The 25,091-nt window shown below is 42.3% G+C and overlaps 1 protein-coding gene across 3 annotated transcripts in view; it reads left to right on the forward strand.

The window, feature by feature from the left end:
• Positions 1-25,091, forward strand: part of tmem132e (transmembrane protein 132E) — a 284,394-nt gene that overhangs the window by 210,585 nt on the left and 48,718 nt on the right. The gene's annotated exons all lie outside the window — the stretch shown is intronic.

Genomic DNA, 25,091 nt, shown 5'->3' on the forward strand with positions numbered 1-25,091 from the left:
TGTACTTGAAGGCAATTATATTATATGTGATGGATGTAAATCACAAAATTTTAATTTAGACGATACACAGATTTTTTTGAACAAATCTCTACACGTTTGTTGTAACCACATGGCCACATTATGATTAATTAAATTCAGTGGTTTTCTTTGCTTAAATGAGAAACTATCTCAGTGCAGACAAGTGCCAAGCTGGCCGCAGTGATCATTTTATTGAGCAAAATGTAAGCTATAAAATATCATTTTTGTTTATAAGAGACCATAAGAAACCAATTAATTCATATTGCTTACTGATGTGTGAACTTAACCCATATGCCACGAATGTCATTAAAGTAATTAGAACTATAGAGACAAGATGCAAATGGATAGATTTATTAAAGTATTCAGACTACTGCCTTTCTCGAAAGCACATTCCACTTAATGAGGCTACTGAATTTGGTACTTTGAGCATCATCCTTTTATGAATAAAAAACAGCACTTATCCTGTATGTTATGTTAAATCCAATAGAATGAATGAAGATTACAGTGATCTCTTTTTTCCAGATCCTTCAGGTGTTTTCTTAAGTTTTATTTATGGGTTTTTTGTTTTGTTGTGTTGTGTTGTTTTTTTTTTTTCATTTTCAACAGAACCAATATTTATAGCACAGCATTCACTTGCTTTTCAGCGCCAGTTTTTAATGAGCACAAGAAATAGCTTCTGTTTTACAAAGTACTATTTCTATACAGCTGCCAGAAACTACTAGAAAAACTAAATAGCGAACAATCTGAATAACACACATCATTGCAAATCTGTCTATCCATTCACAAATAATCCTCCACAGCCATCATGAACGGCTATAAACAATTCAATTAAGATAGTTGAGATTATGTCTCTACTCTTTGTCGAGGAATGCTCATAGATTTACTGTTTTAGGTTTTCGCTGCATCACTGTGAGTCTCTTCATTCAGGGATAAAATGTGAAGTAGCTTCTCTAGTGGCTTCCCTGAGGGCCTGTTGTGTATATATATGTAATGTTAGGTGAATGCTGTTTGTTTGTCATACAGCTTTGAACAAAATGCCATGTGACTCCATTGAACCATCCCTTGTGCCAAGCAAGAATTGCCACTGTAACACCAGTGCCTACCCTAGGTTGTCATGTGGCCTCTGACAAAATAGCAAGAGACAGCTCCAGGACCTCCATGTTTGTAAAGATTTAGGCTCCTTGACATCAGCATTGTATAACATGATGGCACTGAGCAGCATCTGCTGCTGGTCAAACATCTAGAACCTAATGTATCGTGAAACAACTTTAGCTTAAAAGGAGATTAAACACAATTTGTATATTGTAAAAGACACAGTCTAAATTTAATATGACCAGATATTTGGCATGTATTTAATTTACATGCAGCTGCTTGAACTGATGGAATCCTAGTTAGGTCACTGTTCATATTTGCAGTCATTGATGTGTCTAGAACCTCCAGAAGTCTTAGAGTAATGTGGAGAGAATGGGATTGGTTAATTTCACTACCAAATTATGTTGATTGCCCTCAGTACAGCTTCTGGAGTTCTAACCAATGGGAGAACTTGCTTAACTGTATTTACTTTGGTATCACAGGTACTATTTACTACAGAAACATTAAACATTTCCAAAACCAGAGGATCACTGCAATACCTGAAGTGTTTACATGCAATCTTGATTATTAAATCAAATAAAAAAATAAAAAAAAAACATTTAACATTTTCTTTCCCTAAAAAAATATATGAGTAGGGGGTTGCAGGTCTTGCTTTGCTTGTTAACATAGTGGTCACCCACCAGCAATTACATAATCTACTGACGATGCTTTGGAGGGGACCATTGATCTGATCTGTTCTACTCATCACCCCCCCAGTAGCAAGAGATGCTGGCCAGATTCCAATCCCAGGAATAATGAGTGCTTATTCACTTCCCTTATTCCCTTCCACTTGATGCAGACACAAATTGACCCGTTTTCAAATGCAACAGTGCCTAATGGTCTTGTTCCTTCTGTGTACAGATAGCACTGCGGAACGGGGTCTCAAAATGAGCTGCAAATTGAAAAGCATTATCTGGAATTAGAAGTAGTTGCATCACTTCAAAAGTAAACCAGTGAACTCTGCTGTTGGCGTAACCCGGGTGGAAGTGTGTAGTTCACATAAAGAGAGGCTTACCTTTGAGTTGGAATCAGGCAACGGGAGCAAACAAGTGTGCCACTGCCTCTGTTTGCAAAATAATGCTCCTTACATTTGTTTCTAAGGTGTGCTTTTGTCTTCTCTGTGACTGTCTCACTTTGTCCCCTAGTAATAGCAAGCCAGTTTTTAACACAAGCTTAATGCTATTAGCTTCAGTGGCAGTTTCACAAAATTACCGCTTTGATTAAAGCTGTTTAATCTTCTTTAAGGGAATCTGAACGATAGCGTAAGCTTTCCGCTAATCCCTCGACTTTTTCATTCTCATGCAAAAGGAAAATAATCTTTTCTAATATTGTGGCAGGAAACACGCATTAGTGGACATATCAGTGGTGCTCATGCGAGACGCTAATCTCTGCTTTTTAGAGCCTTGCTTTTCCAGCAAGTCTCAATTAAACATGACTGACCAGCTGAATATTTACAGTACTGTAAAGCAAAAGTCTGAGAGCTCACTTCAGTAATTTTATTTCCTGTCTGAATAGTCACTAAGCACAAGTCATTTGTTTTCAGCATCAAGAAAGAAACAGTAAACATACATTGCAGGAGCCTCAACAACTGAATATATTAGATGTTTGTGTTTAATGAGTTGACCTTCACAGTTTACTCTTTTCTACATAAATCCGCAGGAGCTCTTACTCTTACACAGATTTTGATTGGTAACATTGATGATACTGATGATACTACATTGATGAAACTTAAATATGAAAAACGTTTTCTTTAAGGGCTATTTTGCTGTATTGCACCCTGTACATAGATCTCCCCCACAAACCTATTTGATGATGATTATTATTATTATTATTATTATTATTATTAAATACACTCTAGGACAGTTTTATCACCTCAGGTACTGTAAAATAATGTTGCAGGCATCAGGCAGTGTACTCATCAGGCAATAATGCATATAATAATGTTCTGAGATGGAGCTTTACAATGCATTAAACTCTTCAAAAGTTTGGTTTCAATCAGTGTAACACTTTTCTCTAGACACTATAACCACTGTGAATGAATTTGACACCTTGTGCATATAAATATGTAAAGGTTTAGAAAAGTTGTTGGACTTCCCCTTTAAGTTTAAGTTTTTTTTCATGTTTTAATGTGTTTTCTTCTCTTCTCTTCATAAAATCAGCAGTTTTTAAATCAGTAGATAAGGGATTATCTGCCTTTGCATAGTATCACTAATACGGTCATCTGAAATTGTATAAACATAACCTGTATTATTTAACCGATTTTTGCTTTGGCCTGACTGATTTGAAAAGGCCTAGAATTAGAGGTGATCCTGTAAATATTCCCTCCCTGGCATTTAGATGGGGAATTAATAGTGGTTCAAGTCTTTTGCCAGGAGACATTGTAAAACAAGTGAAAGAACTCATTTGCCTACAAATTGGTACACACATCATTAAATCATTTGCTGGGCACATGGCATCATTTGTCTCTATGGAAACCGCTGGCAGTTGTACATTTGGGCCCCTGTGAAAAATGAAGCGTTTCATATTCATATTGTTATAATGGGGCAAATTATTTAGCGGCCAAGTGTCTGTGTGCTGCATTTGAACTCTCGCTGTTGACTTCGTTTAGCAAAACTGGGCCAAAAAAAAAAATTAGCGACCCTGAACGCTAGCCGCCAGAGGATTCCTTTTGAACCTTTGTTTGCTCTTCGTCCTTCACGAGCCTGCCAGCAGTGGCTCAACCGTTGGCCGGCCGATGGGTTCAGCTGCACGGTACTCTGGAGTTTATAACAAAAGGAATTAGAGTTTTATAGACAGGGAAATACAGGAGTGTCTTAGCTGGCGTGTATGTTAGGGGATTAGCACCATTCTGGTTGAGAGTGGCCAGACTAGCAGTGTTTGAGATGAAAACTCTGTCATAGATACACACACACACACACACACACACGCTGCAGCCACTCTCCTCATGAGGAAGAAAAGCAAAAGAAAGTGTTAGCATAGTAAGTACAGTTTTGTCCACCTTACACAAGCTAATCTGCTTTCTCTTTCTTCCCTTGCCACTATCTACTCCGTCGCTCGCTCTCTGTTTCTTTCGCGCGTTCACCCCGTCTTCCTCTTTGTCTTCCAGCTCGCTGCTCTAATCCTTTTTTTCATCATCTCCTATTTTTTTCTGTTCTCTTTAACTCGTCTACGTCTTTTTAGCTGTCATCCTCTTCCTCTGCGTTGTTTCTGGCTCACCGCCTTGCACAAACATATAACGATGAGTCGTAAAAACTGAGCGAGGAGGAGCGGATGAGCGGGCTGCCGGCTGTTAAGATGGGCCTCCTGACGATTATTATTATTATTAACGTCCAGTCAGGGTCAAAGCCTGTTAACCAGGGCTAACGGTAGTTTGGGGTCATCACGGGTCATCACGTAATGAGTCTGAATGGATTGGGATAAACCTCACCCTGCCGTTCCAAAGTCTCTCATTTCGTACCGTTATAGTGTTGAAGGCTTTTAACACCGTACACTGCATTTGCATAGTTACTAATGTGTAGTTTACTATGGGACACAATGCAGGTAAGTATTCTGGGAGTATGTAAGTATTATATGACTGTATGCTGTATGTCATAGTATTTGTAATGTTCTTTCCTAGTATGTCTACAGTTTCTCCTCATTTTTACTGTTTGGACACCAGATCAGATTAAAACACCACTATATCAGCAAGTCCATGTGTCTTGATTCACTTCAAGTTGAATGTGGCATAATTGTAATGAAGCTACAGAAGAATCTTAGGTTATTGTTAGATAAACTAGACACTGACTTTGAACGACAGACATGTCTTGGCTGATTGACTGCATTGAGGTAAGGGAAAGATGTGGTTTTTGGTTGCCACTTCAATGTTTGTAATCATTTTAATATATCAGTCTATTTTATTGGGAATCCAATGAAATGTTAGATAAGAAAATGTTAATAACGAGCAAAGGAAGGGGAGTGCTGCATGTTAGAGGGTCAGAAATGAGCTAGACCCCCGAAGCGACAGAACAGGAGAGAGAGAGAGCGAGAGGAAGAAAAGAAGTGTGCATGGGGGAAACGGAAGCGCAGCAGTTGGCAGTGAAAGTAGATTAAGGGCGGGGTTGCTGTGAGGACAGGTTGGGTATATTAAAGTGCATGTGGGGGTCAGCCAGGGGCCAGGCAGAGTAATCACTCGGCCAGCGTGCTCAAAGACTTGGGTTTATGCTACTCTTACAGTCAGGCCGAATAAACAGCCCTCCTCACGCTGGTCTCTCTGCTGCGCATCATTGCATGATTTAAGCTCACGATTACAGAAAGGTGAACAGAACCGCCCTAAAACTGGTATCTCCATTTCCGTCCCTTCAGCGTAGGAGAGACCTGTCAAGTGTTTATTCAAGGTACTGTTTGGACACAGTGTGTGTAACACTAACACTGCCCTCTAATATTACTTTACATTTAGCACCAAAGGTGATAAAGGAGGGTCCTGCTCCTTGAGCAGTAGGCCGCCTGCTGGCCAGTTACATTTATTACACCTATTACTACAGAGCAGGCAGCACACAGCAGATATGCATGATGAGCATCATTTAAGCAGTAGACTACTAAAGCCATGTGCCCTGGCCTTCATTACAAAGGTGTACAATTACAGACCATCTGTTATGTGATAAATTATGTGCATAATTTATCAGCCAGCTTCTACACCGTTTATCATTGGTCAGTTTCTGACCCCAGGATCAATATTGACCAGGCATTAGTTTTTGTGGTGGACCATTCTCAGCACAGCAGTGACACTGACATTGTGTGTGTGTGTGTGTGTGTGTGTGTGTGTGTGTGGCCGTGGTATGAGTGTGTCAGGAGGTTGGCATATGTCAGTGCCGATGTTGGGGTGAGAGTGGGCCCACCAGTCAAACTTTTTCAGCCAAAAACAGCTCTGTGGTCAGAAACTGACCCCTGATAAATAATACAAACTGTACAGAAAACATGAGCCTCTAGCTGCACACCAGCAAGGTGGTAATAAAGATGATGAATAAAGAATGAAACACTCATTAGATGTTCAGGCATTAAAATGATGGAGTATAATTTTCTAATGTCTTCTTTCTCCAGACTGATTGCTTTCAGTCAAAGCCAGTCAATGTTAGAAGCTTAAAGTGGATTAGCGGTGAGCCTTACACTCACTTGCATGAGTCTTTGATTAGCTATTAGCAATAGGAGCTATTGGCAAATGCCTGCAGAAGGTTTTATTGAGCAGCTGGTCTTCTGGATGTTGAGAGACAGAGAGAGCTGTGCTTCATTGTCTATGGCGGAAGGGTTAATATGAAAACCCTCCATGCCACCTTCAACCCCTTCTTCTTGTTTCTAAACTGTCAGATTAGAGAGTAGGTGTAGGAAAACAAGGAGAACAGGATCAACTCTCTGTCCCAGTATGTGGATTATAGACGTATAACTCTGACCTCCCAATTCAGTTATGATTCAATGATTCATTTAAAATCGTTCTTGGAAAAAAAAGTTTCAAATTTCATCATGAATCAAATAAATTAAATTAAAGATTTTTTAAGAAATTATTTAGTTTCTCATAATCTAAAATATCATAAATTCATCTAATTATGATTCTTTAAGAAATGATTCAATGTGTAATAACAGTCCAAAATGAATCAGATTCATTCAGTTTCTTTTTCAGTTTTGTCTTTAGGGAAAAACACAAACGTTTAGAAAATAATCCAGAGTGTCAGGTATTTTTATTGTTCACCATGTTAGTCATTATTGTTCTCTTCAGTTTTTAGGAAATTATGATTTTCCACCATGAATCAATGAAATTTAGGATTCTTTCTTAAATCGTGCTGTATTTGGATATAATTCTAATAGATCAGAATGAATTTCAACTTTCCAGAGTTGAGCTGCATTAGTTAAATCTCCTTCAGATGTGTTTATACTGCTTCTTACGATTGTTTTTCATCTCTCTCTCCTGCCTATTTCCCATCATCCCCCTTGTTGCGCCGCAGGCTCTCTTTTATTGTCTTTGACATTCATTCAGAGCATGGACAGAATCTGATATTTGGTCGATCTTCAGAAGTGCTTGACATGACATTTATCTTCCCTTCAAATTAATATATGGTGTCAGTCTCTGTGTTCTCTCGCACACACACACACAGAGAGAGAGAGAGAGAGAGAGAGAGAGAGAGAGAGAGAGAGAGAGAGAGAGAGAGAGAGAGAGAGAGAGAGAGAGAGAGAGAGAGAGAGAGAGAGAGAGAGAGAGAGAGAGAGAGAGAGAGAGAGAGAGAGAGAGAGAGAGAGAGAATGTGGGCTAGCGTTGAAGAAGAATCTCTCTGTACCGCTGCATAACAACGGCAGCCTTGCTAGTGCTTAATCCCATCCTGCACCCTCCAATCAGTCCCAGCATGCCCAGCATCTGAATATGCTAATTCATTCACCAGATCAGACCGCAGCAGCCAATCATATTGTGGCATCAGGTCAGTGGAGCCTATTAGGATTCATCTCTTGTTCAGTTGTCTCTGCTCCACTGGCAGCTAAAAGTAGCCTATATAGCATTGCAGTATAGCAAACGTGCAGTCTGTCAGTTTTCTTAGCTACTGACAATGTCCATCATATACCCAGAAACATGTGCAGTGATGTCATTTATCATCATTAAAATGAAATATCCTCTTTTAATTTATTCATTTATATATTTTGGGTGTCTCCATTTTTTCTTGTTTTTAATTTGTTTTTGCAGATATATTTTCTTGATTTCTTATATGTGCATTTTGTTTTTTATAAAATCTAGCTGCTTTGGGCCACCTATAATGATCAGTTAATCATCTACTGGAATTCACTAGTCAAACTGTTATGCTTCCTGCAGTTTCCTCTGTTTCTTTCTGTTCCATGTGTGTAACAGGCAATTTCTACTTCATTGAAGAACACAAGTCAAATGCCCCCCACCCTACAGTAAAATAAAGTTCATCAATATTCCCAAACTATTGCAGTCACCAGTAGTCTAAGCAGTGTTTGAGAGGTGTGATCCTGCTTTCCTCGGAGTAAACCTGATTGTTTTTATGAGATGATTGAAGAAAGCATGTTTGTATTAAGAACTTGGCAGAGCTTAGCGTCTGTTAGCTTCAGATGGGCGCTGTGTTCTTTTTGTTCTGGCTGTGTGTTTAAAACTAAGACGAGTGTGTGTATTCCTCTGTCCACTGACATTGGCAGTGAAATGTCAGCGGCCTGGCCGGCGGAACTGAGCTCCACGCGTCTTATCAAATAAATTGGAAGCCCCCCCCCCACAACACACACACATCGGGACGGCTGAGCAGAAAGGTTTTGGCTGACCTGCGGCTCTTCCGCTCACAGGCGCCCGCTGATGGGAAAACTACTTAGAATAATTGTGTTCTGGGAGGGAATGCCTCTCTTTCTCTTTCTCTCTGTTTTTCTCTCTCCTTCTCTCTTAGCAACAGCGAGTGGTCAGAGTGTGGACGAGTATGTGTGGAGTCTTGGCTGGCTCTGTTGCCTAAAATTACAATTCATTTATATTACATTGTCTTTTTCTGCCTCTGCCTTTCTCTTTCTCACTTCTCTCATCACCGGCTGTCAACTCTCTCTCCTCTCTCTCCCTCTCTCTCTCTCTCTCTGTCTCTCTCTCGCTCTCTCTTTCTTTGTCTTTTGAATCCGTTTTTGGACTTTGGCAGTGTCTTGAACTTTGACAGTTTGTAGTTAGCCAAGCAAAGTTAGCCCTCAGGGTGTTGTTTACAGCCTTAGTGGAGTCTCGCATCAGAATAAAAAGCAGTGCACCCTGATTGTGAGTGTGTGTGAGTGTCTTAGCTTAACCATTTCTGAAGCTTTCCTGGAGGAAGGCCCATATTTCCAGTTCCCACCCAGCACCTACTTTGGCTGGTCAGTCCTTCATTAAAGTAAATCAGGTGAACAGTGCTGTGTAGTGGGTTTTAGGGATGGCATGATGTCAGCATTCTATGGATCTCGGAAGGTGTTTGTTTCAAATAAAATAGTCAGAGAGATGATTGACATACAAAGATGAGTATTTATATGTTGAACTATTATTTGGCAATGCATTTATTGAGTGTTAGGGTGAGGCTGCACAACACATCTAAAATACGCTGTGTGAGTAAGTATTGGGACACCTGTTTCTTCTGGCTTCAAAGGTACTGAAAAGAGTTGATCCTGCTTTTGTTGAAGTAACTGTCTGTACTGTTTGGGGAAGCCTTTCTAATTATTTCATCTGCTCGTGTGAAACAACAGGATAGAATATAAGGTAGAATCTCCAAAAAAAAAGCAAAGAGGATTCAGCTTTGAATCTTGTCACATTCTGCGAGAAGAGTGTTAACGAGTTCATGGTGTTGGATGATCAGTTGCACTGCTCCACAGCTCAATGCTGGGGGACTTTATAGTAGCCCACACCTGGCATTGCATTTGGGACATCTTAAAGTGGTTGAATGCATTCATTAGACGGGGAGTCAACAAACTTTTGGACGTGTAGTGTACTTATATCTGCATTTTATTCATTTGATTGAATTTATAATTCTGCAGAAATAATTCTAATGATAGTTCATGTAGTTCCAACTTCTAAAACATTTATATATGTTTAAATATCAGCAGTGGTGCTCCCGAGTGGCACAGCTGTCTAAGCACTGGCTCGGTCATTGGGATATCACCGGTTTGATCCCTGGCAAAACCACAGCCAGGAGTCCCATAGAGCATAATTAGCTACACTCTCTCTGACTGGGTAGGATGGCCCTCCTTCTCAAACAGAGCAACTATTAGCTGAACTGTCCGTTAGTGTTCTTCTGTAAGCGTGTTCAGCTGGCCAATGGCTTTTGGATTTATTAGCAGTTATAAAAGTTGTGGTTTGCTGGCTTTGTTTGACTTGGTCGAAGCACATACTAGCCTTCACCCTCCCATTGTTGGTAGTTGGTAGTGATAGTGGAGTCCTAGCTAGATGGAATGGGAACTGCGAATGGCCAAAATGATATATTGATGATGTGCTTCTTTTGGCTTATTTAGATCTTTTTGATTGTTGAATATTGAATATTTTTATGGCTTCCTAAGGCTTTCTAAGAATATCCAAAATGGTTACTTTTCAGGAAAAGTGGAAATAACTTGCCTAACTTTCATAGAAGGCAATGTAAAAAAAACTCCTTTACTTCTGGTCATTTTGGAGCATTTCTATTGGTGAGTGTATATATTTATATTTGATAATACAATGTACACATCATTTCCTCATGTTTCACTGATGACGTTTGTTTCTTGATTATGTTTACATTTACATTTACATTTACATTTATGGCATTTAGCAGACGCTCTTATCCAGAGCGACTTACAAAGTGCTTTGCTATTTACCCAAGAAAACCTCAGCTAGTTAGAATAGACTAATACAAAAGATACCTCCAAGCTTAGACATTACTAAACACAATACAATAAGGCAACCATAGAACTATTCGTCCAAGTACTCTCTGAAGAGGTGGGTCTTCAGTCTGCGTTTGAAGACAGCGAGCGACTCGGCCGTTCGGACATCCAGGGGCAGCTCGTTCCACCACTTTGGTGCCAGGACAGAAAAAAGCCTGGACGCTTGTCTTCCGCGGATTTTGAGGGATGGTGGGTCGAGCCGAGCCGTACTTGAAGCTCGAAGGGCTCTTGGTGCGGATCGGCTTTTGACCATTGCCATCAGATACGGAGGGGCTGGTCCGTTCTTGGCTTTGTAGGCCAGCGTCAGGGTTTTAAATCTGATGCGGGCAGCTACAGGAAGCCAGTGGAGAGAACGCAGCAGTGGAGTGACATGGCTGAATTTAGGGACATTGAAGACGACCCGTGCCGCTGCATTCTGGATGAGTTGCAGGGGCCTGATGGTGCGCAGAGGGAGACCAGCCAGAAGAGAGTTGCAGTAGTCAAGTCTGGAAGTGACGAGAGACTGAACAAGCACCTGGGTGGCCTCTCTAGAGAGGAAGGGTCGAATTCTCCGGATGTTGTACAGAAGAAATCTGCAGGACCGAGTTACGTTTGCAACATGACTTGAGAACGATAACTGATCATCCATCACTACACCAAGGCTTCGGGCTTCAGTAGAGGGAGTGACCAGTGAGTTCTCGAAGGTGATGGCAAGATCGTTTCTTGGTCCAGCAGTTCCCGGGATGTACAGCAACTCCGTCTTGCTGGGGTTGAGTTTGAGGTGGTGAGCCGCCATCCAAGACGAGACGTCGGCGAGGCATGCTGAGATACGGGTGGAGACCTGTGTGTCAGACGGTGGGAAAGAGAGCATGAGTTGAGTGTCGTCGGCGTAGCAGTGGTAAGAGAATCCATGGGAGGAGATCACTTTACCAAGAGAGTGGGTGTATAGTGAGAAAAGAAGAGGACCAAGAACTGAGCCTTGTGGAACGCCAGTGGAGAGACTACAAGGAGCGGACGTGTCGCCCTGCCACGTTACCTGGTATGAGTGTCCCTGCAGGTATGATGCGAACCATTGCCATGCAGAGCCGGTAATTCCAAGACCGGCAAGGATAGACAGGAGGATCTTGTGGTCCACTGTGTCAAAAGCTGCGGAGAGGTCAAGAAGGATCAGAACCGAGGACAGTCTGGCAGCTTTAGCTGCATGGAGCTTCTCTGTAACTGCAATGAGAGCAGTTTCAGTAGAGTGTGCAGCTTTGAAGCCAGACTGGTGGGGGTCCTGAAGATTGTTCAGAGTGAGAAAGAGAGACAGTTGGTTGTAGACGGAACGTTCGAGAATCTTTGAGAGGAAAGAGAGAAGAGAGATAGGTCTGTAGTTGCCGATGTCCAAGCTGTCTAGAGTTGGTTTCTTTAGGATGGGCACGACTCTGGCAGACTTGAAGGCCGATGGTACCTGACCTGATGACAAAGAGCTGTTTATGATAGAGGAGATGAAGGGGAGGAGGTTTGGAGCGATTGTTTGGAACAGAGGGGATGGAATAGGGTCTAGTGGACAGGTGGTAGGATTATTGGAGGTGAGAAGATGTAGGAGGTCATCTGTGGAAAGAGGAGAGAAGCAAGTCAGAGAAGAGGGAGGAGGAGGGCAGTGTCTAGAGAGGGGGGTAGAGGCAGGGGGGAAGGATCGGCGGATCTTGTCAACCTTTTCTTCAAAGAAGGAGACAAAATCGTCTGCAGACAGGGTAGTGGGAGGTGGGGGAGTAGGAGGGTTGAGGAGAGAGGAGAAGATGGTGAATAGTTTGCGTGGGTCAGATGCAGAGGATTCCAATTTCCCCCTGTAGTAAGATGCTTTGGCGGCAGCAACTTCCGTTCTAAACCTGGAGAGAAGAGACTGATAGGAGTGGAGGTCGGAGTCGTGTTGTGACTTCCGCCACTTCCTTTCAGCCAGTCTTAGCTCTCTACGGTTGTTGCGGAGAACATCTGACAGCCACGGGGAAGGTGGAGAAGAATTTGCTGACCTAGGGGAGAAAGGGCAGAGAAGGTCGACAGAGGTGGAGATAGAAGAGAGGAGAGTGTCTGTAGCAGTTTCAAGTGGGAGAGAGGAGAAAGATTCGAGATGGGGAAGAGTGGTCAGGACAGTAGAGGCAAGAGCTGAGGGGGAAACAGAGTGAAGATTGCGGTGAAGAGTGGAAGAACTTGCAGAAGTGGTAGTTGAAGGAGCAGAGAGGGGGAGTGAGAAGGAGAGAAAGTGGTGATCAGAGAAGTCCAAAGGAGTCACAGCCACATCCAGAGCAGGGACAGGTCTGCTGAAGATCAGGTCCAGAGTGTTACCTGCTCTGTGTGTTGGTGCAGACTGGTTGAACGCGAGATCAAAAGAGGATAGGATTGGGAGAAGGCATGAAGACTGGAGTTTCTCTGATGGAAGGTTGAAGTCGCCAAGTAGAATAAGTGGGGCGTCAACAGGGAGTCCACTCAAGAGAACATCCAGTTCATCAATGAAACTGCCCAAAGGACCAGGAGGACGATAGAGAACAATGATGAGAAGTCTAGTGGGAGAAGAGACAGTAACAGCATGGTATTCAAAAGAGGAAATGTCAAGATTAGAAAAAGAGAGCGGGGTGAAGCGCCACCGAGGAGAGAGAAGTAAACCGGTGCCGCCGCCCCTGCCAGTCCTTCGTGGAGAGTGGGAAAAGGCAAAGGCAGACGACAAGGCAGCTGTTTAGGTACTTGTGTTTTACACACGGATTAGAATGATAGTGATATGTGCAGTTTGATGTATACCACTCAATAATAAGTCCTAAAAGTGCAGTTAGTTGTGACTACTGCATTGATTTATTGTCTTCAATGATTTCATCTGCGAACTGATGTCTTTAGATTGGAATCACACTGAAGGCTGTGTGCTTTGCTGTCAGGGGAGAATAAACTTGGCTTATTTCGCTGTGGTAGTGCCGTGCAGTATAGATGGCTGCGTTCTGCTGTTTGTTATAGTGAAAGGAAGTCTCTGATGATGGGAATTCTCTCTCTGCACACTCTGGGAATTACTTTTTATCCCCCCTTTCTTTCTTTGTTTTGTTCCTAGCGTTGAGAAATTGCCGTCTTTGTGTGCAAGTCATGCCTGTCTGGTCAGTCCTTCTTTGTTTTGCATTAAAGATTACTGAGGGTCTCTTTCTCCCTCCTCCTTCTTGCTTTCTCAGCCTCGCTCTCTCTGTCCACACATGTTCGTCACCTCCGATTATACCCCGTGTACAACGAAGCAGACATTGTCCAGTGTAATTTCCGTTCAGTGGTCATTTTGTTAAGCACACATATATGCATAGGTCTGCCTATACAGTCTGACCTTAAATGGCCAATGTTCCTTTTCTTTTAGTCCATTGCATGCAGACGTTGGTTGATGACTACTTGCAACGCTGCGTAATCGTGCTGCTTTAGTGTGTTACATGCTTATGATGGATGAACATGGCAGTGTGGGTGGAACATTAACTCGATCACGGGCTGCTTTGTTTGCTACACCTGTACCGAATGTTCAATATGCCATTCAGCGTTCATTAGGTTTCGCCTGAAATTTAGCTAGAACACTTCAATGCCTGTGGGCTGAAATAACCTCAATAATGGGGTATCTGCAATCTGCTGATTTCATTGGAAAGGGCAATCATTGGGGTGCAAGCACTGCACCATGTTGTGGAACCAGGAGAACACTAATGTAAGCATATATGTTTCTGATGGTCTCTATTTATAGTAGATGATGGTGAAGTCTCAAAAAAAGATGGTACACAGTCGCCCAGGAAGTAAAACTGAGAGGAACCAAAATTCGAAAGAAGAAACTCTTTAAAAGCATGAGGAAGAACCACTGAGAAGAACTTGAGGCTGAGTGAGGAAAACACAATTCTCTGTCTGTCTGTACTGGACAGGCCATGTGGAAGTACAATACAAATGTAGTATTTGTTCGCGTTGCAGTACAGCAGGTTCTAACAGGCCCCATTATTGATTGATATGTCACGAAACGTGCACAAAGGTCACAGTCTGCGCTACCATTAGCACACATGGCTGAATAATGCTTTGGACTGTGTAGAGTGTTGAGGAAGGGCCCATTTGTTTTGACTGACAAACTATATCTGCGAAAGTGGCTCGTAGCTCAAGAGATACTAATGGAGGGCCCTGAGTCTACACATGAGTGGAGGGGGAAAGAAATAAAAGAATAAAAAAAGAATAAAAATGAGAGGCTCTGCTGGCCAGATTTAGCCACTGAAGAGGGACTTTTTTCCCCTCTCCTCCCCTCTAATGCAGATAGAGGTAGAGGGAGAGAAAGAGAGAGTGGCTAATGCCTTGGAGACATGCTACTGCTGACATTTCTCCTGCTGCTTATTTACAGGGTTTTCTATCTCTGTTATTTATTTTTATTTATTTATTTTTAACTACTGGTTTTCATACCCATCCTTTTTTGCACTAACAGACCGCTGTGGGGCTGGCGAGCATAGGCCAGAGTTATCCATCACTGCTAACTTATCCCACCGCAGCCTCTGGCTTTACTTAGCCCTTGCTGATGCCAAATCAGCAGCACCCATAGCTTGAACCGGACAGTAATTGCCACTGGCCGGTCTGGGATCGGACTGGAGAGTGGAGGCCTGTCTTCTTTTTGTTTTTTGTTTTTTTTAATTGGTGTCCCAAGCTTACAGGCCTACAGCCGTGACACTGGCAAATGCAGGCATGTGCTGAAACAGCTGTTTTAAGAAGGAAAGGGGGATTTAGAGAGAGAGAGGGAGAGAAGTCAGTTGGTTGGTTGGTTGTAGGCTGTGTCACAGTGGGGTTCTAGTTTTCAGTGCTTGCTCTGTCAGGCTCCAGGGGTTGGTTTCTGCATTATTTTATTACTATGATGCCACCAAAACCATTCAGAGTGCTTTGGTGTGAAATTATTGGGTCTAGAAAGTTGTTTACAGTAGTGGTGAATAGAATCAGCCATCTGAAAAGTCATGCCCCTAAACAGCTACTACCTGAAAGGGTTAGGCATGTCCTGCTTGATGCCTCAGGCAATGTTTTATAATTTATTTGATATATTTTCATTCCGCAAGTAAATTTATAACAGAGAGCGACATGCCACAAATTATAACTAACAAATATGTTTTGTGGATGTCTGGATGAGAGCAATAACTTCTATGCCAATAGCATTTACACTGTATACAGTAAATGTTGGCCCTGTGAAAGTTAAACTGGTTGTTTTGTCCCTTATTGGAGATTGGAGATAAAAATACTGTTCAGAATCAAAATCTCTTTATTTCACCGAATATGTTCCACGTATAAGGAATTTTACTTTGTGTGAGCAACACAAATATGACATGTAACAAACTGACAGACTGTTAACAAGTATTACACTAAGATATAAAAATACACTAAGCAATAAATAGAATAAAAATAATAAAGAGCTGTAAAAATACTGCAGTCTGTAACACTCCATTTATCTGACTACCTGAGCACTCCCTGTATTTCCTCAGTTTAAATATTAGATATACAGGATTGTGAAACTTTTGCGAGTCACCTTGTAAGAGAACTAGTATAATACATTGTCATCTGGTTAGGCATGAAGAGCTGGCCTGCCTCTCTGATATTTAACATTTCTGCAACCGATCGATAGAGTATGACCGTTTCTGTCTTTAGCAGAGGCCAAAGAAGGTGAGATGGGGGCGCCTGGACGGTCTGGTTAAAATGGGTGGCTGGAGCAACCGTTGGTCATGGTCCACTCTGCAAAGCAGAGGGGCAATGTGTGTGTGTTTTTTTTTTTCTCATTATTTAATTTTTTATCTGGTAGGTGCAGCTGGTAGAAGCAGTTCAAAGGAGCGAGAGCAGGCCTTTGAAAGCCCATTTGGGGTTAATCCTGCAGAAAGATTGCTCTTTCAACTCACGTCCAAGAGTTCAGTCAGCCTTCTGCTGTGGTCAGTAGAAGTCTAGAGGTGCTTCTAATAGGGCTGCACAGTATATCACTTCTATGTAATCATTATTACAGTGTTGTCCTTTGTGCTACTGACATGACAGAAGGTTGCAATATGTGAATGAGGCCTCTGATAAACAGTTTCTTTGGTTCAATTAATGCGGGTTATATTTGAAACATATGCTATTATTTGTTTGTTTTGCTCTAGCCCTGGTCATCTCCATTTCACCTCTGTTATGAACAAGGTTTCCAAAGACCCAAAGTGTTGAACATATGAGAGTGCTTAAGATCAGAACGAACCAAAAAGTGGTTTTACACTAAGCAAAGTGTTCATGGCCTAGCACAGCAGCGCTAGCGCAGTACCCGTTCAGCTGAGGAGAAAACGGGCACTATTCTGGCCGCCACTATGATCATGCTGCTTGCCATCAGCAGCCGGAGGTGGGAGAATAATAGATGTGCTATTCTTCCCCCTAGTGTTCGGGGCATTGCTACCCTAGATGTTCCATTGAAGAAGAGAAAATGTTAAAGACTGGAGTCTGGGCCTCATGTACAGCTACACCCTACACCACCTGCATTTGTTTCAGCATCAGGGGAAAATATCAGAAAACCTTATAATATCTAATGTTCCATCTTAGAAGTTGGTTTGAATCATTACACACACATTCAATGGTGTTGAGGCATGGACTCTGGGCTGGTCAGCCCGTTGTTCAGCAGTTTGATTTCTTCTTTTTCTGTCTGTCTGCTTTTCTCAGTAAGAGCTTCTTAATCAGCTGTACATCTTTTCAGAAACCACAGTGTTGAGTGGTCTTCTCACAGTGAAAGGATGCACAGAAACGCCTGTGGATGTTTTTAGATGTGAAGCGAGAGTGGAGCTTGATTTTCTCCTCTTTCGCAGATGAAAGTGCTGTTTATCTGATAGGGGAAGTTTTGGTGCTCTACCTAGTCTTGCACAGTTTTTTCACATGTTTTTTTTTTTTAACTCCTGTTTTTCACATATTTCGTTTTGCTTTCTGCTTCCTTATACAAGTGGAATAGCGCATATCTGATCTCCACAGAAATGCCTTGAGCCTTGAACTAAATGGCTGTTTTGACTGAAATGACAGAAATTAACGCTGGTCTCTGACTTCTGCACAGTAGAGCACATAGTACAGAAAGCTATTCACAACTAATTGTACATTGCTATAACTTTTTTTATGACGAAAGATTAGAAACATGTTTTGTGGGTTTTTTTTTTTTTCAATTTTGATATACTTCACTTTTAAAAAGTGTAGCTTAGAGAAAGGGTTCTTTGAAGCAATGCTATTGAGGAAACGCTTTTTTAAAAATTGAACGATGCTCCAAGTAATGTATAAATTCTGTACCAATTATAGTGTTTTCCCCCCAGTACTACAGAACTGTCATTTTTCATTTAATGCAAAAAAAAAAAAGGTCCCGTCACATGAGAATTGCTGGCGGCTGGAGATTCCTTTACTGATAACTCATTGGCACCTAATCTCTCTTGCAGTGATTCGTCCTCCTTTCACCTCCCCACCCCCTCTTCCGCACAGTGTTACAACTCAGAACTGCAGGGGGATCTTCAAGCTGTGATAAGTCAGACTGTTATCAGGAAGCCTGAGCTGATTGGCCTGATAGCTGACAGTGATCTGTGTGTGTGTGTGGGGGGGGGGGTTACCTACATCATTCAGCATGTCGACTGCAGCCAAGCGCCCCTGTAATCAAACACCCCTTTTAAGGTGTTAACCACCTGTCTCGCAGCTTCACAGCCATTCCGTTACCCTTTTTGTCCTGATCCAGGATCCGTTTCGCCCTTCTGTAACCTCACAAGCTTGCTTAACTTATCTCAAACCCAGCTTTTCAATTCCCATCCAATACCTAGTTTATCTGCCCAGACCTTCATTAAAGTATATCAGGTGATCTGCTGGTGGTTCACAGAGAAGTCACCAAACAAACCTGTGCTCCTCTAACTGTGTTCTTCTACACAACAGATCATATTAATATTTGTTGGTATGTAGTGTTTTACTGGCAAAAGTAAAAAAAAAAAAAACAACCCATATCTTCAATATTTTACGCAAGACGACTTTTTTGAGTTCTGAGTAAAGTGTTCCCCATGCTACTGGCTGCAACACAAGCCCAAAGCGTGATTAGTTTACCCACTTGCTTAACATTTGGATTGGTTTTTTTTTTTCTGTAATGAAGGTCTTTTGTGTTTGGTATTTGTGCAGGTAGAACTGCACAGCAGAACGATGCACCACCACTCCAGACTTGACCCCCACCCGTTCCTGTGCAGTGTTAATTCTTACTTGCATTTCAACCAGAGGACATGGCTACCTGAAACTCTTTGCTATGTTTTAACAGCCTCCTCCTGCCTCATGGGAATCAATTATTTTATTTTTTTACTTGGACAGATACTTAGAGGAACCCATAGCTTCTGACTATGCCTTTTGATGGAGAGTAGATGGGTAGATGGGTAGATGAGTAGATGGGGAGATGGGTAGATGGGGAGATGGGTAGATGGGTAGATAGAGAGATAGGGAGATGGGGAGACAGAGATGGGTAGATGGAGAGACAGAGAGATGGGTAGATGGAGAGACAGAGAGATGGGTAGATGGAGTAGATGGAGAGATGGGTAGATGGAGAGACAGAGATATGGGTAAATGTAGGAGATGGGTAGATGAAGAGACAGAGAGATGGGTAAAAGGAGGAGATGGGTAGATGGAGAGACAGAGAGATGGGTAGATGGAGTAGATGGAGAGATGGGTAGATGGAGAGACAGAGAGATGGGTAAATGGAGGAGATGGGTAGATGGAGAGACAGAGAGATGGGTAGATGGAGAGACAGAGAGATGGGTAAATGGAGGAGATGGGTAGATGGAGAGACAGAGAGATGGGTAGATGGAGAGACAGAGAGATGGGTAGATGGAGAGACAGAGATGGGTAGATGGAGAGACAGAGAGATTGGTAGATGGAGGAGATGGGTAAATGGAGGAGATGGGTAGATGGAGAGACAGAGAGATGGGTAGATGGAGGAGATGGGTAGATGGAGAGACAGAGAGATGGGTAGATGGAGAGACAGAGAGATGGGTAAATGGAGGAGATGGGTAGATGGAGAGACAGAGAGATGGGTAGATGGAGGAGATGGGTAGATGGAGAGACAGAGAGATGGGTAGATGGAGAGACAGAGAGATGGGTAGATGGAGAGACAGAGAGATGGGTAGATGGAGAGACAGAGAGATGGGTAGATGGAGAGACAGAGAGATGGGTAGATGGGGAGACAGAGAGATGGGTAGATAGAGAGATGGGTAGATAGAGAGATGGGGAGACGGAGAGATGAGTAGATAGAGAGATGGGGAGACGGAGAGATGAGTAGATAGAGAGATGGGGAGACGGAGAGATGAGTAGATAGAGAGACGGAGAGACGGAGAGATGAGTAGATAGAGAGACGGAGAGATGGAGAGATAGGGAGGTGGAGGAATAGATAGGTGCATGAATGGATGGATAGAAATAGCAGCGCTGCAGCAGTAAGATAGTATAATAGACTTGCAGGTTAATGATCGCACATTCTAAACCGAAACAAGGAGCAGCTGAAGTGAAAGTACGGAGCAAACGTGAGTGAATTCAAAGAGACTGTTCTCATTATGGTTGCGCTGACGTAAATGATTGTATAGAAATAATGGTAACAAAAAATGTTAGTTTGATGTAGTTGGATGAATAAATAAGTTCTGGAGGTTTCTTGAAAAGAACTGAAGCTAAAGAATGACTCATTCATCAATCAGACAGACGTTTCAAGCGTGTTCTGTTTAAAACCATGCTAACACTCTTCCAGACACTAACTCTGCTATACAGGCTCTTGCTATAAATGCACATCCCAAAATTAATTAATAAAATATGAGTGTATTTCGTAACAATTTAGAACATACTGCCCTTGTCAGCTCGGGGTTAAAAAGGACATATGTGTACTTTGTATACCAAACGTTTTGCGTCATCCCTGTGCTTAAGCGTGCGGTTCTTTTGGTAAATTGGGCCCTGAAGGTTTTGGGGAGTTGTAGAAGAGCTGTTCCTGTTTAGTAGTCAGTCTCTCTGCTGCGGCCCCTAATAAAGCCCTGCCTTGGCAGAAAGTGTCTGTGACATGAATAAATAATTGTAGCGTCCTTACTGAAGCAGTTTGCTTGGCTTTTTCTGTGTGGGGGGTGTGTGGGGTTTTTTTTTATCACAGCAGAAAAGCTGGTGCAGGGTTTTATTCTGTGTTTGTGTGTGTGAGGGGGAGGGCCACGGTGTATATCATCACCGACAAAGCTTTTTCCCTGTCTGTATGTGTGTATATATTGGTGTCTGTGTGTGTTTGTGTGTGCACCACTCTGTCCCTATCTGTCTGTGACAGCAGCCCTCTAACTTCATAACACAAACCTTCATACTCTCTTGTTAATGTGCTTCAGCACAGAATTGCATTGTTGGCTGGACCAGAATGTCACAAACTGGGGACGTACAGTCTCTTAAAAATAGATGCCAAAATGGATTATTTGGGCAGATGCCAGAGAAGAACCATTTTTAGTTCCCTTAAGAACCTGTTAGTGGATTTCAGTTTCGGTTCAGTTTTCCTGATATGTGTCTGTGTGTGGTGTGTGTATATGTATATATGTATACAGTTGAAACCACAAGTTTACATACACTATGTAAAGACACATATTTTTTTTCTCACTGTCTGACATGAATTTAGAATAAATCTTTCCTGTTTTAGGTCAATTAGAATTCCCAGAATTATTTCTATTTGCTAAATGGCAGAATAATGAGAGAGGGAATTTTCAAGGCAGTTTTTATAACTTTCTTCAAAGTCAAAAGTTATTAGAAATACATTTCATTAGTATTTGGTACCATTGCCTTTAAACTGTATGTCTTGAGTCAAATGGTTTGGACATCCTTCCACAAGCTTCTCACAATAGTTGGCAGAAATTTTGGCCCAGTGTAACTGAGCCATGTTTGTAGGCCGCCTTGCTCGCACAGGCCTTTTCAGCTTTGCCCATACATTTTCAATAGGATTGAGATCAGGGCTTGATGTGATGGTCACTCCAAAACATTGACTTTGTTCTCCTTAAGCCACTTTGTAACCAGTTTGGCAGTATGTTTCGGGTCATTGTCCATTTGGAAGACCCATTTACGCCCAACTTCCTGGCTGATGTCTTGAGGTGTTGCTTCAGTATTTTCACATAATGTTTATAATGTGTTTCACAGTTGGGATGGTGTTCTCAGGCTTGCAAGCTTCCCCCTCTTTCCTCCAAATGTAACAATGGTCATTACGGCCAAACAGTTCAATGTTAGTTTAGTCAGACCACAGGACAAAGGCCTCACCTAAAATTAGGCTCTTTGTCCCTGTGTGCATTTGCAGACATTAATCTGGCTTTTTTTGTTTCTTTTGGAGTCATGACTTCTTCCTGGCAGAGTGGTCTTTCAGCCCATGTCGATACAGTACTCGTTTCACTGTGTATAATGACTCACTCTTACCAGCTTCAGCCATTTTCACAAGCTCTTTAGCTTTTGTTCTTGGGCACATTTCAGACCAAAGCATGTTTAATTGTTTGTGCAGATGAACGAGGCACCTTTAGGCATCTGGAAATTGCACCCAAGGATGAGCCAGACTTGTGCAAGTCCCCATTTCTTTTCCCGATATCTTGATTTCTTTCGACTTTCCCATGATGTTACACAAAAAAGCAGTGTGTTTCAAGTGTGCCTTAAAATACATCCACAGGTGTGTCTCTAATTACCTCAGATGTGGCCAATAAACCTATCAGATGCTTCCAAAGACATGAGATCATTATATCATATCATACACAGAAATACACAGAGAGAGCTGTTTCTGTTACTGCAGCCTTAAAACGAATATGTAGAGAATTTATCAGACAAAATAAATATTATAAAAGAAATAATATTGGTTATTTAAAAGAATAGTTGGCAAATAATGATGCTATTAATGAATATTGATATATAGTATATGTCAGTAATGGTAGTAGTGCATTATATGAAGAATCCCTGATAAACATTATTCAAATATCATCACTTATCACCACTTACTTTAATTTAATCTTTAACATTAGCATGCGTGTGATTGGTCCTTTAAGAAGACATGTTGTGAATAAAATGTGTAGGTATGGAATACTTTTTCAGGAGAAGATAGATCCTCTGCATGATGTCTTATACAACTGATTAAAGATTGTTTTCTACAACCCTAAGTCTGAGCCATTTGTAGTTTAGGACCCTTTATTTTTCTAATCTCTCTATGTTTAACTAGTTCTTTTGGTTTGAGAAATTATTCACCTTGAACCGATGTCATGGTAGTCAGTCTGCGAGAGCGATGTGGTATTATCATGTGTTGGTTTGTTGAGTTCAGAAAGATGTTCTGAATTGTTATGCTATAACAGAATATGGCAAATAGCATTGCAGGAATATCCTAGTGTATATGAGTGTTGCTGTCTTCTGCTATAATCAAAGAGGAAAAAAGTCAATACATATTCTTGCCATTTTACCCTGGATTGTAGCGCAAAACTACACAGCGCTACAGGCTGTACAGCAACTGTTCCCGATACTAGAGCTAACAGTAGGTGAGCACTGACATATGCAAGTATTTAACAGCATAGATGTACAAACAACTGTACCTGCTGTTATGCTTAACAGCAAGTCTGCCACTAAGCAGTCAGAGCAATGCTAATGCTTTCTTTACGGCTTGTAGCCTACCAAAAATTCACATTAGACCATTAAGTGAAAGGAATTAGTTGATATAGCAACTGTTATCATGTGGTCCAATTGAATTTAATGCACCAGAAATATTGTTTTCCATTTTCAAGAAAGGGGCACTGTGAAGTTAATAGTCTCTAATTTTTTCAAAGTGATGTATTGCTAGCGGGATGTCATGATGCAAAAGCGAAATCACACAGTTGGCACGTAGTTTCTTTTTTGTCTTAAATTAATCATTTCATATGCATGAATACATGAACACATTAGCAGATACGAGGGGTGGGAAAAGAATCAGAACAAAGGAAGAAAAAAAAAGAAAACTGGAACTGGGAAGTGAAAAGATAATCCAAACAATTAGAAGGAGTGAAAGGAGAATCTGAAAAGTGTGAAGGAATGAAAAGCAATATGGAGAAGGAATGAAAGAAGAATAAGAACCAGTGAAGAGCAAATACAGAGTGAAAACAGGACTGAGGAGTGTAAAGGAATAATCTGAACATTCAGGCAGAGCTAGAGGACGAGTCGGAGCAGGGAGGCAGAGCGAGAGGACGAGTCAGAACAGGGAGGCAGAGCGTGAGGACGAGTCTGAGCAGGGAGGCAGAGCGAGAGGACGAGTCGGAGCAGGGAGACAGAGCGAGAGGACGAGTCGGAGCAGGGAGGCAGAGCGAGAGGAAGAGTCGGAGCAGGGAGGCAGAGCGAGAGGAAGAGTCGGAGCAGGGAGGCAGAGCGAGAGGAAGAGTCGGAGCAGGAAGGCAGAGCGAGAGGATGACTCAGAACAGGGAGGCAGAGTGAGAACAGGGAGCTGAGCGAAAGGAAGAGTGAGAACAGGGAGCTGAGCGAAAGAAAGAGTGAGAACATGGAGCTGAGTGAAAGGAACAGTCACAACAGGGAAGCAGAGTGAGAACAGGGAGCTGAGCGAAGGGAAGAGTCGCAACAGGGAGCTGAGCGAACGGAAGAGTGAGAACAGGGAGCTGAGCAAAAGGAAGAGTGAGAACAGGGAGCTGAGCGAAAGGAAGAGTAAGAACAGGGAGCTGAGCGAAAGGAACAGTCGCAACAGGGAGGCAGAGTGAGAACAGGGAGCTGAGCGAAAGGAAGAGTCGCAACAGGGAGCTGAGCAAAAGGAAGAGTGAGAACAGGGAGCTGAGCGAAAGGAAGAGTAAGAACAGGGAGCTGAGCGAAAGGAACAGTCGCAACAGGGAGGCAGAGTGAGAACAGGGAGCTGAGCGAAAGGAAGAGTCGCAACAGGGAGCTGAGCAAAAGGAAGAGTGAGAACAGGGAGCTGAGCGAAAGGAAGAGTGAGAACATGGAGCTGAGTGAAAGGAAGTGTCGCAACAGGGAGGCAGAGTGAGAACAGGCAGCTGAGTGAAAGGAAGAGTCGCAACAGGGAGGCTGAGTGAAAGGAAGAGTCGCAACAGGGAGGCAGAGTGAGAACAGGCAGCTAAGTGAAAGGAAGAGTCGCAACAGGGAGGCAGAGTGAGAACAGGGAGCTGAGCAAAAGGAAGAGTGAGAACACAGCTGAGAAAAGGAAGAGTCGCAACAGGGAGGCAGAGTGAGAGAAAGAGTCAAAATAGGAAAAGGAGGGGAAGCATGGGAACGTTTGAGAAGGGTCAAAGGAAGCGTTAAACCAGGGAGAAGAAGCAGAAGGAAGATTTGAAAACAGGGAGGTGGAGCATAAATGAGTTGGAATAGGGAGAGAAAAAAGCATCCCAACAAGATGAAAGTGCAAAATCCAGAATCCAAATAGAGAGAGGGAGCGAACTGAGAATCCAAATTAAGAGAGGGAGCGAAAGGTGAAAAAGCGTGTTACTGTCAAACTAATACGATCATGCTAAACAGCAAAACGAATGCAGAAGCAGACAAGCCTTGATGAAGGTCTGACAGGGTTAGGGGACTGTTCTGCCTCGCAGTGAAGACAATATGTCAGCTGTCTTTATCCTTCACAGTTTGTGCCA

The sequence above is a fragment of the Salminus brasiliensis genome, chromosome 1, assembly GCF_030463535.1.
Source record: "Salminus brasiliensis chromosome 1, fSalBra1.hap2, whole genome shotgun sequence".
Lineage (NCBI taxonomy): Eukaryota > Metazoa > Chordata > Actinopteri > Characiformes > Bryconidae > Salminus > Salminus brasiliensis.